This window comes from Lepeophtheirus salmonis, chromosome 12, assembly GCF_016086655.4.
Source record: "Lepeophtheirus salmonis chromosome 12, UVic_Lsal_1.4, whole genome shotgun sequence".
NCBI classification, from domain to species: domain Eukaryota; kingdom Metazoa; phylum Arthropoda; class Copepoda; order Siphonostomatoida; family Caligidae; genus Lepeophtheirus; species Lepeophtheirus salmonis.
In genome coordinates, this window is record NC_052142.2 from 8,875,836 (window position 1) to 8,890,291 (window position 14,456).

Genomic DNA, 14,456 nt, shown 5'->3' on the forward strand with positions numbered 1-14,456 from the left:
GTCACACTCCATGAAATTGTAATTCATTATGAACCTTATTCTCAGAATAATAGCTAATGAAACGACAAAGTAGAGCATTTGAAATATATTTGAAGCTCAAAGTTTAAAAAAGAAGGCTTTAATTAAATATAATCAACATAATAAAAAATAAACCATTAAACATTTAAGTTAAATATACAAAATTAAACAATTAAATTCATATAACTATTAATAATAATAAATTATAAATACAGAATATTGAAATAATAGATTGATCCAGATAACTTTTTCTTGTTTTAACATCGGAATTCAGTTAAATATGTCATAACTTTAGGTTGCAATACACAAGCGAGACGTGGAGTTTAATCAAAAAGATAATCACCCCTCTTCTTCATGTGGAAGTTGCTATATACAATTGTGCACAGGATAGATATATCTCTACCGATGAGATCTAACTAATTATTAATAATAAAGTAAATGTCAAAATCATAAAATTAGACAATAAATATACTAATAAAAAAATTTTATAAATAAATTCATCGTAAAGATTTAGAGCAAAAGCTAATTATGTAGTAATGTCCGGCGATATTACTCCCTATTAAGAGCATCTAAAAAGATTTTCCCCCGTTATTTAGGTATGCTTATATAACAACATACTATTATCATGATGGATATACACAATTGTTAATTATAATGCAACACCCAATGTAACTACCCTCGTTGTTGTGACCATTTAAACAGTTGTTTTTGCCTTTTATGAGTTTTCTGAACACCATTTCTTGGAGCCCATCAACCATAGCTAAGCCTTTAGGGATAAAAAGTAATATTTATTGACTATGTAATATTGGAAAACCTAATTATCATACCCAAGTCTTAAAGCGAAGTAAGTAGTCTCAGACAAACTAGTTGCAAACCATCCAAAGCTACTACCCCCGTTGTTGTGACCATTTAAGCAGTTGTTTTTGCCCTTTACTGAGTTGTGTATCATAATTCTTGATATGTTTAGCTAAAATAGAATCCTATTTTATGGTTAGATTTAAAAAAAAATTGAATACTTACTGTGAGATAGTACAAAATTCAGAGTTCCATTTCGATATTCGTAAATACTTTTTACTGATAACTTGATCATCATTTGGTGTGGATGACTCAAAACATTTTTATATGTATTTCTATATATGACTTCAGTACCAACATCCTCCATTAATTTTATGATGGTTCCTCGGGAACCAATATGTTTACCCTTGTATTTCTCCATAAATTTTTTGAACGTAGATGATTAGCAATGGATAAGGTTATATTGCATGCAATAAATATCTTTGTGAGATCAAAGTTAAAGTCTGACTTGATGTATTCATCGTCAAATTGATTTTATAGATGAATATCCATACTCTTGTTATGAGATGAGGATAATGAGTGGCGTGTAATTCTAGACAGGGGACTAAAGGCATATTTATATCGATAAATCCGACAGGCCATGTGCTTGTCATCCGGTAAGTATTTTCCAAATTCCTGGGCCTCCATTTTCAGAAATCCAGACAGAAGGTGACGCTATTTTAGGCATTTTATTCAATTCTCTATTGACTATCACCATCCAATATAATATTAGTATTGAATAATAAAGGCGGGAATGTTAACGTTCTTGATTGATAGAAGAAGATGTATATTATTTAATCAATGATGCCATAAGTATTTCTTCTCTTCTCCTCGCACGCTTTTCTATTCTTACCAAAATTATCACCCTTAGAGATGACTCCATGGAATCTAGTTCAATAGGAAGATACGCAGGAGTAGGGAAGAAATTTATTTCCCTTTTGATGAACTCAAGAAGAAGAAAAAAATAATAATAAAATAATAATCTCAGGAGAAAACTAGTCAAGAAAAGAGCGGCGTGTCTATAAATACTAAAAAGGAAAGAAAAAGAATACAAGCCCGAGAGATAAAACTCCCTTTTAAATCATCGTCTCTTTAATAATGACAATGGATTTTGGCGCTGTATTGCTCCTATTTTCTGTTCTCGGAGGTTTTACTACAAAAAGTCAACAAAGAAAGAAAAATCTGACGTGCTTCAGAATTCTGTCTATGTCCAAAGATAAGATATTTTGACACCGGAGCAAAAGAAGACACTTCTACACTCGTTCACACATACAGTTTAGAAGGTCCCAGTTTTGTTCAATGTTTGAAACTTTTTGTGAAAATTATCTTCCCTATAAAACTCACTATCCAACGGTCATGTGGAATCTCCGGTACAAGCAAGGAAGATACTCCTCCAAAAAGTCAAAAACTGAGATGAATATGAGAGATCACTCCTCGATTGGCGTAAAGTTTCTCGTGTAGACTAAATGAGTTGGTGGCAATGGCTATTTAAACTCGGTATACGGACGTCTAATCCAGCAACTGAAGAAAATCTTTTTGAATTTTGGTAGAAGAAAGCGAGTATACAAAAATTACCATCCCTTAATCACCAATTATAATTCGCCAAAAGCAGTGGAGTACTACTACTATAAATTTGATTTCTTCAAAAATATTTAAACAGCTTTCACGAAAATTTGGCAACAACCATAAGAAATAGTTAATAATGATTCTATACGAGAAGAAATTGTATTTATACAGGAAAATTTTCTTCAGATACCTTTGGCAATAACTGCGCTTGAGGAAAAAATGGCCTCTCCTTACCAGCCTGACCATTGTAGAGAATCCGACTCAAGATTTGAAAGAAGAACTGTGCAAGGTCAAGTTAAAAAAATTGCTTCAAAAGAACCCTGGCTACACAAAACTAAAGGAACAAGTAAAAACCTTGTATACAAAAATACTCCCATTGTCAATTGTGATACTGAGAGAGTCTTTTTTTTGAGAAATACGAAAAATAAGTCCAAATTAAGTACTAAGAAACTTAGGGAATTATTGATCATCAAATGGAATGAATATTTTTGTAAACATTTAATTGATCAAAAGTAAATATCAGTGATATTTTTAAATAATTTGTTACTTATTTGCCTTATTTCTATTCTTTAGATTTCGTGCCAAAGTTATTTATTCATCCTTTATGTCCACTAAGAAGTAATGAGTGATGATGTTATGATGGGTTTGATGTTCTTTAATTAACTGAAAATATATTTTGTTTTACATAAATTTACAGAATATAATATGAATTTACATATTTTTATTTATACGGAAGTTATATATTAATAAACTACAAAAATCTCTCTTCCTTCAAGTTTAAATAAATAAATAATTTAAGTTAAATTTATATTCTAAACGATACGTTTTTAATTGGGTTGAAATTGATATTTTTTTTGAACTCTTGATTGAGCAGCAGATACCATTGCACCACTGTCAAATTAGGCTAGTTTATTTTTGAAGTAATTTCCACGGACATTGATGTGTAATTTATTCCGTTCAGATTTTTGAATAGAGTTGATGTTCGAAATAGTTATCTTTTAGACACCTGCACACTCTTCCATAGTGGCCTCTCTAAGCATATCTTGTGCATTTTACGCTTTTTGCAGTGATAACTTTACCAAGCTTATGAGGAATTTGGATACCACGCTGTCTACTCAATCTTTTTTGACTATTTTTCCACAATTTGACTTCTTCTTCGATATATATTGAATCCAATTAACTTTGTATTTGCGTTTATACCCTTTCATACTGAATCATTATTTTGCATATTCTTTGCCGTTTCTACTGATATCCATTAATATATCCTTTGTATGTTTTATTTGTATCATCAAATAATCTTAATTGTGCTTCTCTAAATGTCCAGACTTTGGTCAATTTGATCTCATTATTATACATCATCCTTGAATGTTCTTTAAATAGGAGTTTTACTTGTATCTCAGGTCTAACGATGAATATATATGCTTTTTAAGTACTACCGACTGCGTGATGTAATGATATGTTTGAACTTATATAATTAACCCATTAGTACAGAGGTATTTAATTGTACTTTGATGGGTTAACTAACAATATATTTTGTCTTACATAATTTTACAGAATATAATAAACATTTTTATATAGTTATTTATACGTAAATTATATATTAATGATATACAACACTTCTCTTAGGATGATTTCTATTATCGGGGCTCACACACTACCATTACCTCATTGCATCATATAACACTTAAATTCCTCGCAAAGTATAAGCATTTCGAATATTATGGGGAATGCCAAATTTAAGGCTATTCCCCTCCTTACACTAAGACTGCCGTGACATATTTTTCTTTATCTAAATGGGGTTTCCTCCCCTTTTTAGGAATAAACGTATTATTACGGAAAAATTATTAAAGTTTGCATTTCATTTACTCACATCCTATTTAAAATTTGTTATATCCACCTTGTATATTGATATTCGTAACCTATTTTTTTTGTTATGACAATTAATACTATTTGTATCATACAATAAATTATAAGTTTGTTCCATATCAAATCAACCAAAGTCAATAAAAAATGTCACCGACCCCTCAGATTTGGATGACTTTTGGCAAACAACCTCAAATTCATAAGTAGATTAAGTATCGCAAATTTCAGGTATAAATCTGAGTCGTTTCTGAGATATAGATAGTCGTGTCAGTCCTAAATTTTCAATGTCGCTTTAATGTCTTTTTACCAGACGCTACTTTTTTGTGTAAATTTTTTTATTCAAAATAACTACCCCATGAAATTTGGTACTTAATTATTTTGTAGTTTTAGAATTTCAAGAATGAAGTCAAAATTAGAATATTTAATTTTTAATAGCCTTGATTTTTTTTTTAAATCTGAAATGAACTAGGAAACTGTACTTGGATCAACAATAAAAAATATTGCCCAACTCTTATGAATATGAAACTTTGGCAACATGTTCTGTGTGTCAGAAATCGTGTTGGATTTTTATGATAGCTCCCAGGATGGGATCTCGAAGTTAGATTACTTTTCTCCGGAAATTTGGTGAATTTTACTTACTTTTTTATATTTTAAACTTATTTTAGGATTTATATAGACTAGAAAAATATAATTATTCTAAAGTAATTCATAATATTGATTAGAAATTGCCAAATTTCAAGAGGTTAGCTCTTTTGGATAAAAAAATATACAAGAAATAATAGCGTCTAGTAAAAAGACATTAAAGTGAGATTGAAAATTTATGTCATTTTTCAGGAATAAAAATATGTCATTAGTATAGTGGAGGCACTTTCATGTGCTATGACCACCGAAAATACATCGATTTGGTCATTTTGCTGAATATTTAGAAGAAATCTGCTAATCCCTAGGTTGAACAGCAATGTAGACAGGTGTCCCCTTACCTTACTGCTCTTCTTTTCTCAAAAAGTAGCTTTTAATTCCCACAAATCACAATAGGACAAGATCCTATTAAGGTAACTCAGACCATTCTAATAATAAAATCGCCTAAACCTTTCTAATATTAAGAACGAATGATGAACTCTTAAGCTAGCGTGTAAAAGGCTTTGGAAAAATATAGAGCGATCACAGAAATTTTGCTTCATCATTTGAGGAGTTCTGTACAGAGAAGGAAATGTAGTCCATAAGTTTACCTTCCATAAATCCGGAAGATGTACTCAAAAACTAAGAAAAATATAATTTTCAACCCTTTCATGGGCTCAAAAGAAAAGTGGTTCCTCTACAGGATGTCTACTTCAACCCTTTTTACGAATAAGTCGAGAGTCGAAGATACAGAGAGAGACTGCACATTCTGTAAGTCAGGTATACAGACTTCAATACATCTGTTTTGGGATTGCCCAAAGGTGGTTCACATAGCCACTAAGTTTTTGAGAGAATTAAAAAATTAGCAATAATGATTGGGGGTTAGCTTGCAATGTCACACCCACACATAGATATCAATTTAAAATGGAGTACATAATCACAACTCTGGCATATCTATTGGTCTGAACAGACTCCTCCTAAGATTCCTTGAAGTGCTGGAAAGGTTAGAGAACATCAAGCCCATCATTAAAATCATAGTCCTTAAAGTTGTCTTCAAATTGAGCGACTTCACGCCCTCCCCACCTAAATTTGAGAAGGGGCTTAGGTGAACTATGTGGTATACACCAAGGTCCTCAATGAAGTTGTCAAGCTCTGAAAGCGTTCGAAAAAATGTTCAAAACGTGTAGCAAAAGCGTATGCACACTGTATACAGGGTCAGGCAGCAAAACGTGGAATGTTAATTATTGTTTATTCTCTCATAACTATGAAAAGGTTCTAGTCAATAATTTATTGTTGTTTACCATAGTTCATACATGCATTATAAAATAGTACAGATATGCATACATTACAAAACTATACATACATACGGCAAAGAACACGGCCACAGAAAGGGGTAAATGTGCTACTAATGCAGAAATTGATCTCAAGTCCTATAGATACGGCTAGGAGGATGGGACAAGGTATCAAACTAGCACAAGGGGAATGAGGGTGGGGGGTATGGACAGAAGTTTTCTTAGAAATCTGAGAGCTCTGATAATATTTAGTATAACTGTGAGGGCTGCCTAGAAAGCTAATAATTACAATTAACTTTAGATTTGACGAGTACAGATTATGGTTGAAATAGTCATCCTTACAACCAACCGTTTTGTTTTTTTCATTCCTTCAAAAATCGATTTATATTACACAGGCTAGCGGTAAATGTAAAGCTTAAGTTGATTACCATTTTTATGAGTGTAAATTAGTAACTCCAATTTACATAGTGAGGTCTTATATAAATCTTTAAACAATGTTGGGCAGTACCCAAGAGGGCGTGATTAAATATAAAGAAATATAACTGGGAGACTGATTAGAAAAATCTTATTTCTCTGCACCAGGAATCTGCCTTATAAAATAAAATATTTAATAAAAGTTATTTGAACGGATAATAAATAAACATTTGTGTGCAGGGTGAAGGTAATGGAGTTTTTCGACATTACTCTAAGTGAAATATTAAATAAATACATACATTTGGGGTTGCCTTAGTGGGTTAATCAATAAAATGGGCATCAATCGCCTTTAAGACTTATAGGTAACCTTAAGCCTGAGGGTTATCTAAAAAGCTAATAATTAGAATTTATTTTAGATTTGACGACTAAAGCTTATGATTGAAATAGTCATACTTACAAGCAATCGATTTGTTTAACAAAAATCAAAACTTGATTTATATTATACAGGCTAGGGCAAACGTCAAGTTTAAGTTGATTAATATTTTTATGTGTGTAAATTAATAATCTGTAGCTCCAATGTACATAGCGAAGTTTAATATAAATCTTTAATCGGGCCAGTACTCAAGAGGAGGTTATTAAAGAAATATGGTAAGATTAGTTTTTATATGTGGGTGTATAAAGAAATTATAATAATATAAATATAAATTAATATAAAGTCAGCTTAGGGTTTTAGATTAGCCTCCTACTGGGTAATATTAAAGTTAAATTAAGTGAGTAGTAAGGTATAGAAGTTTCTATAAAACAAATATTATAGGGATTGCTAGGATCAATATACCTGAAGTAATTAGATGGAATAACCCCGATACCATATAGACAATTATAAGGGTTTTGAGTAAAAAGGACGATAAAATGAAAAAAATAACTATAAAATTATAAGTTAAAATGTTGATTTTGATTAGAGGATTAAGTCTTAGTGTATTCGTTGGGTTATTAAGAAGCAGGTTTTTTAACTTTTGGGGAATAGGAGAATTAAATACTATCTTATTAATTGTTATATTGGGACTAGAAGGCAGAAAAGGGTCGGAGTTGAGGGTAATAAAGGTCCTTTATTTTTAGTGGGGGGTCTATTAAAGTTAGGGTATTCCATTTTCACTTATGAAGTCTGGATTTAGTGATGAATAGAGGGTGAAATTGCTGGCTACATTTAATAACTCTGCAAAAGGTTTTACCCTTATACTTAGTTATAAATTTGGGTGAAGAGTGTGTTCTATTGAGAGGTTTAGTTTTAGCAAATTTAGCCGTTACATGTATAGGGAGGCTGCATAAAAGTATATTGAAGGAGTTAATATTTTATTCCTCTTTATTTAATATAAGCTTACTTATTTTACTTACTAATTCTTGTTCATTGATAATAATATTTTTTGTTGTATATAGGCAATTATAACTACCTTGCTGGGGCTTACTAAACAATTTGGGGGTCGAATATATCCAGCAAGTGTCTTTAAGGGTGTAGGTTATTAGCTTTCTTGCCTCTATGGGGGTCCTCTTCTAGGTTGGGATTTATAAATAAATTTAGAAGTTTAGGGTTTTACTGAGGTTAAACTATAGAGTTTTATATTATTGCGGTATCATTTTTTTAAGGTTGTTTATATTTTATGTTTATTTGAACATCATTTTATACACCAAGTTAAGGGGAGGTTTCGTTTTTACAAAAGTGGCAGGAGTAAATTTCAATGTAATATTATTACGACAGAGGATAACATGGCCGGACTTATCTTGATATTCCATAGCTTTAAAAGATTATTTTGAAAATAATTACTGGATTTTCTTCAAAGCTATTTGTCTAATATTACTCGTCACCCATTCCACTTAGTAGATGAGTCTCCATGACCTTTAATAAGGTCATTTGTGGTGGGGGGTTGTAGCTTTAGGTTTATTAAGATTATTCATAAATAGGGAGAAACTTTTAATGTTTACTTCATCATTTTTTTTTATGTTAATTGTGATTATTGTGGATTTTTTTTTTTTTGGTTTTTTCGAGGTTATTTTCATAAAAGACTTGTCCCAAGGGTGGAAATTGGTCGAGAGAAGTGGCCCCATTTGGTTGTAATAGGTTTAATGTCTCGAGAAATCCCCCTATTGAAGACTATTGTTTTAATAAGGTCGGAGCGAGGGTCACTTGAAGTCATCACAGATTGCTACAACGCGACCTTCAAAATGCTGCTCTAAGGCTATTAATTACTGTATTATTGGGGTCTTATTTTACCTATAATATTTGAAGGCGAGGTTTAGCAGTGGGGATAGGATGTATGGTTCTACCTTGTTTTTGTCAACAGGGTTCCATAGCCTAAATGTATTAGTGGGGGCTACTTTTTTGGGTGATGTTACCTACGAATGGTATTAGGACATTTCTGCTTGATATTGACACTTTGTTGATGTCGTTTGGTTGTTTTTATTTCTGGGGGTTTCTTGTTTAGTAAAGGGGGGCTGTTATTAGGGTACTTTACAGAAAATATTAACTTTGGAAATTAAAGAAAAATTTAAGTTCTCTTATAAATTAATAATTTATATAAAATATTATTTTGTCAAGCAAAAAAAAAAGAAAACTCTTTTAGTCTGGAAAACTTAAGTTAACAAAAACAGTCATTCTTCAAAACTGACAATAAATGCCTTTTAGTGTTTGTGATTATTATAACTTATATAATTAGTGTTACATTGAATTTCTTTAGTATTTTTAGTTTTTGATTTATAATTTGTAATTTTATTTCCTTTTTTAAGTGTTGATGGGGTGGGCAGTTTAGAAAGGTACTTGGGTTGCATTATATTCCTCATAGTACTAGGTGTACAAATTACAAATTTTTAATGAAACCTTTCGAGGCATTAGTCTTAGAAAGGTTTAGATTGGGGGTATTTATATTCACTTATTCCTTCAACATATTAAAGGAATTCGTGCTAGTGATATTAAGGTTAAAAATTATAGTGTCAAACTTATTTTTGGAGGTTTGGAAGCTTAGGGGATTTTTATTCTGCTGCATTTAGAGGGACTGTAATGATAATTGGGGGAGCCGTTTACATTTATTCTTTGAGATATATAGAAAAAGAAAAATATTTAATCGTTTTATAGCTTAGGGAGATTATTTGTTTTGAGTATACTGGTCCTAATTTATGGAAGAAATGTGGTTCAATTAATTTTAGGTTGGGACAGCTTAGGGTTGAGCTCTTATTTATTAGTTTGTTATTATAATAATATAAATTCTTCAAATGCTGGAACACTGACTTTGATACTAAATTGACTAGCATGTGATGGTTAATTCTAGGTATTTTGTGATTAGGTTCATGAGGGTTTCACGGGAAGTTGATGAATTACTGTTATTTGTGGCTTGCACTAAAAGGGCTCAATTGCCTTTAAGTGATTGACTTACTACAGCTATGGCTGATTCCACCCTGTATCTTCTTTTTTCCACTCTTCAACTCTAGTTCCCGCAAGTATTTATTTATTAATTAGATTCTACTATAGGTTTATCCTACGATTAAGGTTTACATTATTAGTAAGGATTTCAACTAGAGGGTTGGCTACTTTAGTGGTTAGAGTGAATTTGAACAGCTTTGCCGGGTTTGGTGTTATTTGGGGTAGCAATACCTTCAATATCTTTATTATATATGTAGGACGAAATGACAAATTTCAATTTAGGGGTAAATGTAAATGGTTATCAGTGGTATTAAAGTTACGAGATAGCCCATGCCGAGGGGCTAGCTTTAGATTGTTTTCATAGTGCCCAGTAAGGATACAAGTCTTGGTCAAATACACTTATTAGAAAGAGATGTACTGTATGCTTGAGCTGTACCTAGGCTTGGGGTTAAAATGGACGCAGTTCCGGGGTGTATTAATACTTTGTCTATAAATAGTTTTCGCCTCGGTTTATATTTTGGGCAATGTTCAGAAATTTGTGGAGCTCACCACAGGTTCATGCCTATTTTATTAGAAATAGTAAGTGTAGAGGATTTTGCTAGCTGTTTAAAACCAGTGAGGGAAGAATAAGTATAACGGGCATTGTTATTAAAATTTTGTAGATTCTTAATAATTAGGATTCCCGCGTCGGTAAATGTCACTTTTGTCACTTTGTTAGAGCGTAAGATCATCGGGTACTCTCAAGCTCGTAAGGTACCAAATAAGGGATCCTTTCTGGTCTTGTAGCCTTTTTCTGACGTAATTAAGCTATTTATAAAAGGAGTGGGGAGATTCAATTTTGTCAACTATACTGTTTATAGGGTTATAGGGTAATTGGCTTTGGGGTAGCTTGATTGATTTGGAATCTTTATCCTCTAGAAATAAGATTTAGTCCTTGAGGTATTTCCTGAATTGGTTTATTGGCTGGTATAAGTTTATCCTTTATTTCTTATAGGGTGAAAATCTAATTGTGTTTATTCTCATATTGAAGGTGTGAGGGGAGTGGCTCAAGTACTCTCCTACGAATGGTGTTTACTGTCTTGGTGTTTATACTAATAAGATTGAGAGGTAGCTTAGTATTAGTGGGTAGTATATTATTCAGGAATTATTTTTACATATATTTTATAATACCTTTAATTATTTATACTTAATTTTTAGCGGGTCTTGCAGAAACAACAGAACCCCATTCGAATTTTCAGAGAGGGAGAGAATTAGTGTCCGTCTTTAACAACGAATAGTGGGGGAGTCGGTTTGCTTTAATTTTTATACCTGAGTATGCTTTCATCCATTTATTGGGGAGATTATTTAGGTTATTACTGTTCAAAAGAAATAGTTTAATGTTTTATGTAGTTAGAAGCATGGGGTGTTTCATTTGAGTTTGAAGACGAGTCACTTATCCCCGACTCGGTACGATTGAATAATAAACTTGTGTTGAAAGTCTCTTTTACCTAGGATTGTATTAAGAATGAGGGGGATTTTACTAATAAAAATATAATTGTCAACTATAAAAAAGGGATTGTGATCTTGTAACCATAAAGGTATTGGAACTCTATATTTATTAAGTTGGCCTAGGTATAAAAGTTATAATTCGACTCCAGCTATCCTAGCCCCGGGCATATTTAGGGGATTCTCAAAAATATAATGTTATTGTTACTGCTCATCCTTTTATTATATTCTTTTTTAGAGTAATATCTGTATTAATCGGAGGGTTTGGTAACTGGTTACTTCCTTTGATATTACGGGGTCCCGACATGGCTTTCTTTCGCCTAAATAATAGGAGATTTTGGTTTTTAATACCCTCTCTAAGTTTATTACTGATAAGAGCTTTGGTATAAAGTGGGGCAGGAACGGGTTGGACTGTTTACCCTCCTCTATCATCAGGGGTGTTTCATTCTGGGGCTCCTGTCGATTTTGCTATTTTTTCTTTACATTCAGCGGTAGTGTCTTCGTTGTGGGGGGGCAGTAAATTTTATCAGGACCATCACAAATTTGTGGTGTTTGTGTCTTTTAGTGGGGCAGATACCTATATTTCCTTGATCCGTATTAATTACTGCTGTTTTACTTTTACTCTCTTTGCCTGTGCTTGCTGGAGATATTACAACACTCTTAACCGATCGAAATTTAAACACATCCTTTTTCAACCAAAGAGAGGGAGGGAATCCTATTTTATATCAATACCTATTTTGATTTTTGGGCACATTGAGGTGTACATCTTAATTCTTCTAGGGTTTGGTCTAATTTCACAAATTATTACACAACAAATATGTAAGGATGAGGCCCTCGGTTCTTTAGGTATGATCTACGCTATTGTTGCAATTGGTGTTTTAGGTATTATTATTTGAGCACACCATATATTTACTGTAGGGTTAGATTCAGATACTCGTACTTACTTTATAGCAGCGACTATAGTTATTGCAATTCTCACAGGAATTAGTTGTTTAGGTGATTAGGTACTTTGTAGAGTAGGAAAATTATCTATACTCCTTTAATCTATTGAGTTGTGGGGTTTTATCTACTGTGGGAGGCTTGACTGGTATCATTTTAGCTAACTCTGCTTTAGACATAACTTTACATAATACATATTACGTAGTTGTCCCTTTTCCACTATGTGCTAAGAATAGGAGCCGCATTTGCTTTAATGGCGGGGTTTACTCACTGGTATCCTTTGCTTACTGGGCTTACAATAAATCTACCAATAAGAAAAGCTCAGTTTATTGTATTATTTATTGGTGTAAATTTGACTTTTTTCACTATGCACTTCCTAGATTTGGCTAGTATACCTCGGCGCTATAGAGATTATCCCCATTTCTATTATTTGTGAAATCAGGTAGCAAGTTTTGTTCTTACTTAACTTTATTTTCTGGAGTAGTATTTGTTGGGATAGCTTGGAAGTCCATGGTGAGGTTGCGTCCTGTATTAGCTATCTTTGATAGGGACAGGTCTATTGAGTTTAAGCACATTTGCCCCCCCCCCCTCCCCCATAAACATTCTTATAATTCTTTTCTTCAGTTAGCTTTAGCAAAATAATTAATATTAAAAAAATCTTCAAAATTAGTTATTTTCCTTTTGTACAAATAAAATAAATAAAGATTCCGAGATGGAAACCAATCTTACTTACGTCGATCGATCTTAACACAAGTCATGTGATATAATAAGTCGAACAAACTTAAAATTGGACCTTCTACAGGCCCAAATTATTTAATTTAACATCGAGGTCACTAATATTCTTTAAATGCGAGTACTAAAGATATTTTGCGCTATTATCCTTAAGGTACCTATATACATATAGCAAAAAAATTGTTTAAAAATGACTAAAAACTTTTTATTCTATTTAAAGAGCTATCCCAGCCAAATTTGGTAAAGGTCTTAGGGTCTTATCGTGTTCAGGATATACTTTAGCGTTTTTATTAATAGCTAAGATTCAACTTACAAAAATAAACATTATTATCCTTCATACAAGTTTACAATCTATAAACTAATTACTGCACTACTTTAAGGCCATTAAAAAAAATTTATTGGGTAGATATATAGAACAAAGTTCTACTATGTTTTTGGAAATCCTCAACTTATTTATTCTGTATAAAATAAGAAATATATAAAATTAATTTAGAAGATATATAAGATTAAATTTACTGGTGTAAACAGGGTTATAATTTTTAAAGTTATAATGTCAAATATGTGAAGAAGCCTAATAAATGAATAACTAATAGGAGAAAAGTTGCATAATTATTCTATCAAAATAACGACTATACTTCGGGCACCCTATACTTTCAAAAGGTTTACCAATATTTAGCGCTTAAAGCTAATGCACTTTCTCTGCCGCTTGGTAAAAAAAGTTATTTAATAGGGAGATTGGGTAGCCATGACTTAATTATAGTAAAATCTTTTATTTATATTGAAAAAAAGCTAAAACTAAGTAGAGATTTTAAAGTTCTGAATAAGAAAGTGCCAGCATTCGCAGTTATACTTTCAGAAAAATAGGTATTTGAACACCAAAAGCTAATATTTCATGGGGTCAAATTAAAAAAAGATTAGTGAACTTCAGTGGAAATAGTCAAGTGAATCGGAATAGTCCCCCCGTAATAAAGTTAAGTTTTTTAGTAGTACTGAATAGAAAACTAAACTCAAGTGGCAGAATTATCTCTCAAATTAAGGAAACCTGTATTAATTGAAATTCCTTATGATATTTTAATTTTTTTAAAGTATCTAACTTCATTAAGAAATTGTTTTTTGTTCAAGTAATATTTGATATAATTAATACTAATAGGTTGAATTATAATGTTGAATAAAGTATTTAATAGTAAGCTAAAAAGCGATGAATATCTTAGTAATTAGTTGAAATGGTCCGTCACTCTCTTAAGAGACAAGTCGTAGCAAAGTAATAGTTATGGCAATAGCTATTA

At 31.8% G+C, this 14,456-nt stretch overlaps 1 long non-coding RNA gene and 1 pseudogene across 1 annotated transcript; both read left to right on the plus strand.

Annotated features, from left to right (window-relative positions):
* The first annotated feature begins 1,849 nt into the window (after positions 1 to 1,849).
* On the plus strand, positions 1,850 to 3,226 carry LOC121127078 (uncharacterized). Its single transcript, XR_005867505.2, has 2 exons — positions 1,850 to 2,930; positions 2,992 to 3,226. It is a non-coding gene; the product is annotated as an uncharacterized lncRNA (long non-coding RNA).
* A 2,377-nt stretch (positions 3,227 to 5,603) lies between these two features.
* Positions 5,604 to 12,407, plus strand: LOC121127034 (cytochrome c oxidase subunit 1-like; annotated as a pseudogene).
* The last annotated feature ends 2,049 nt before the right edge of the window (positions 12,408 to 14,456 follow it).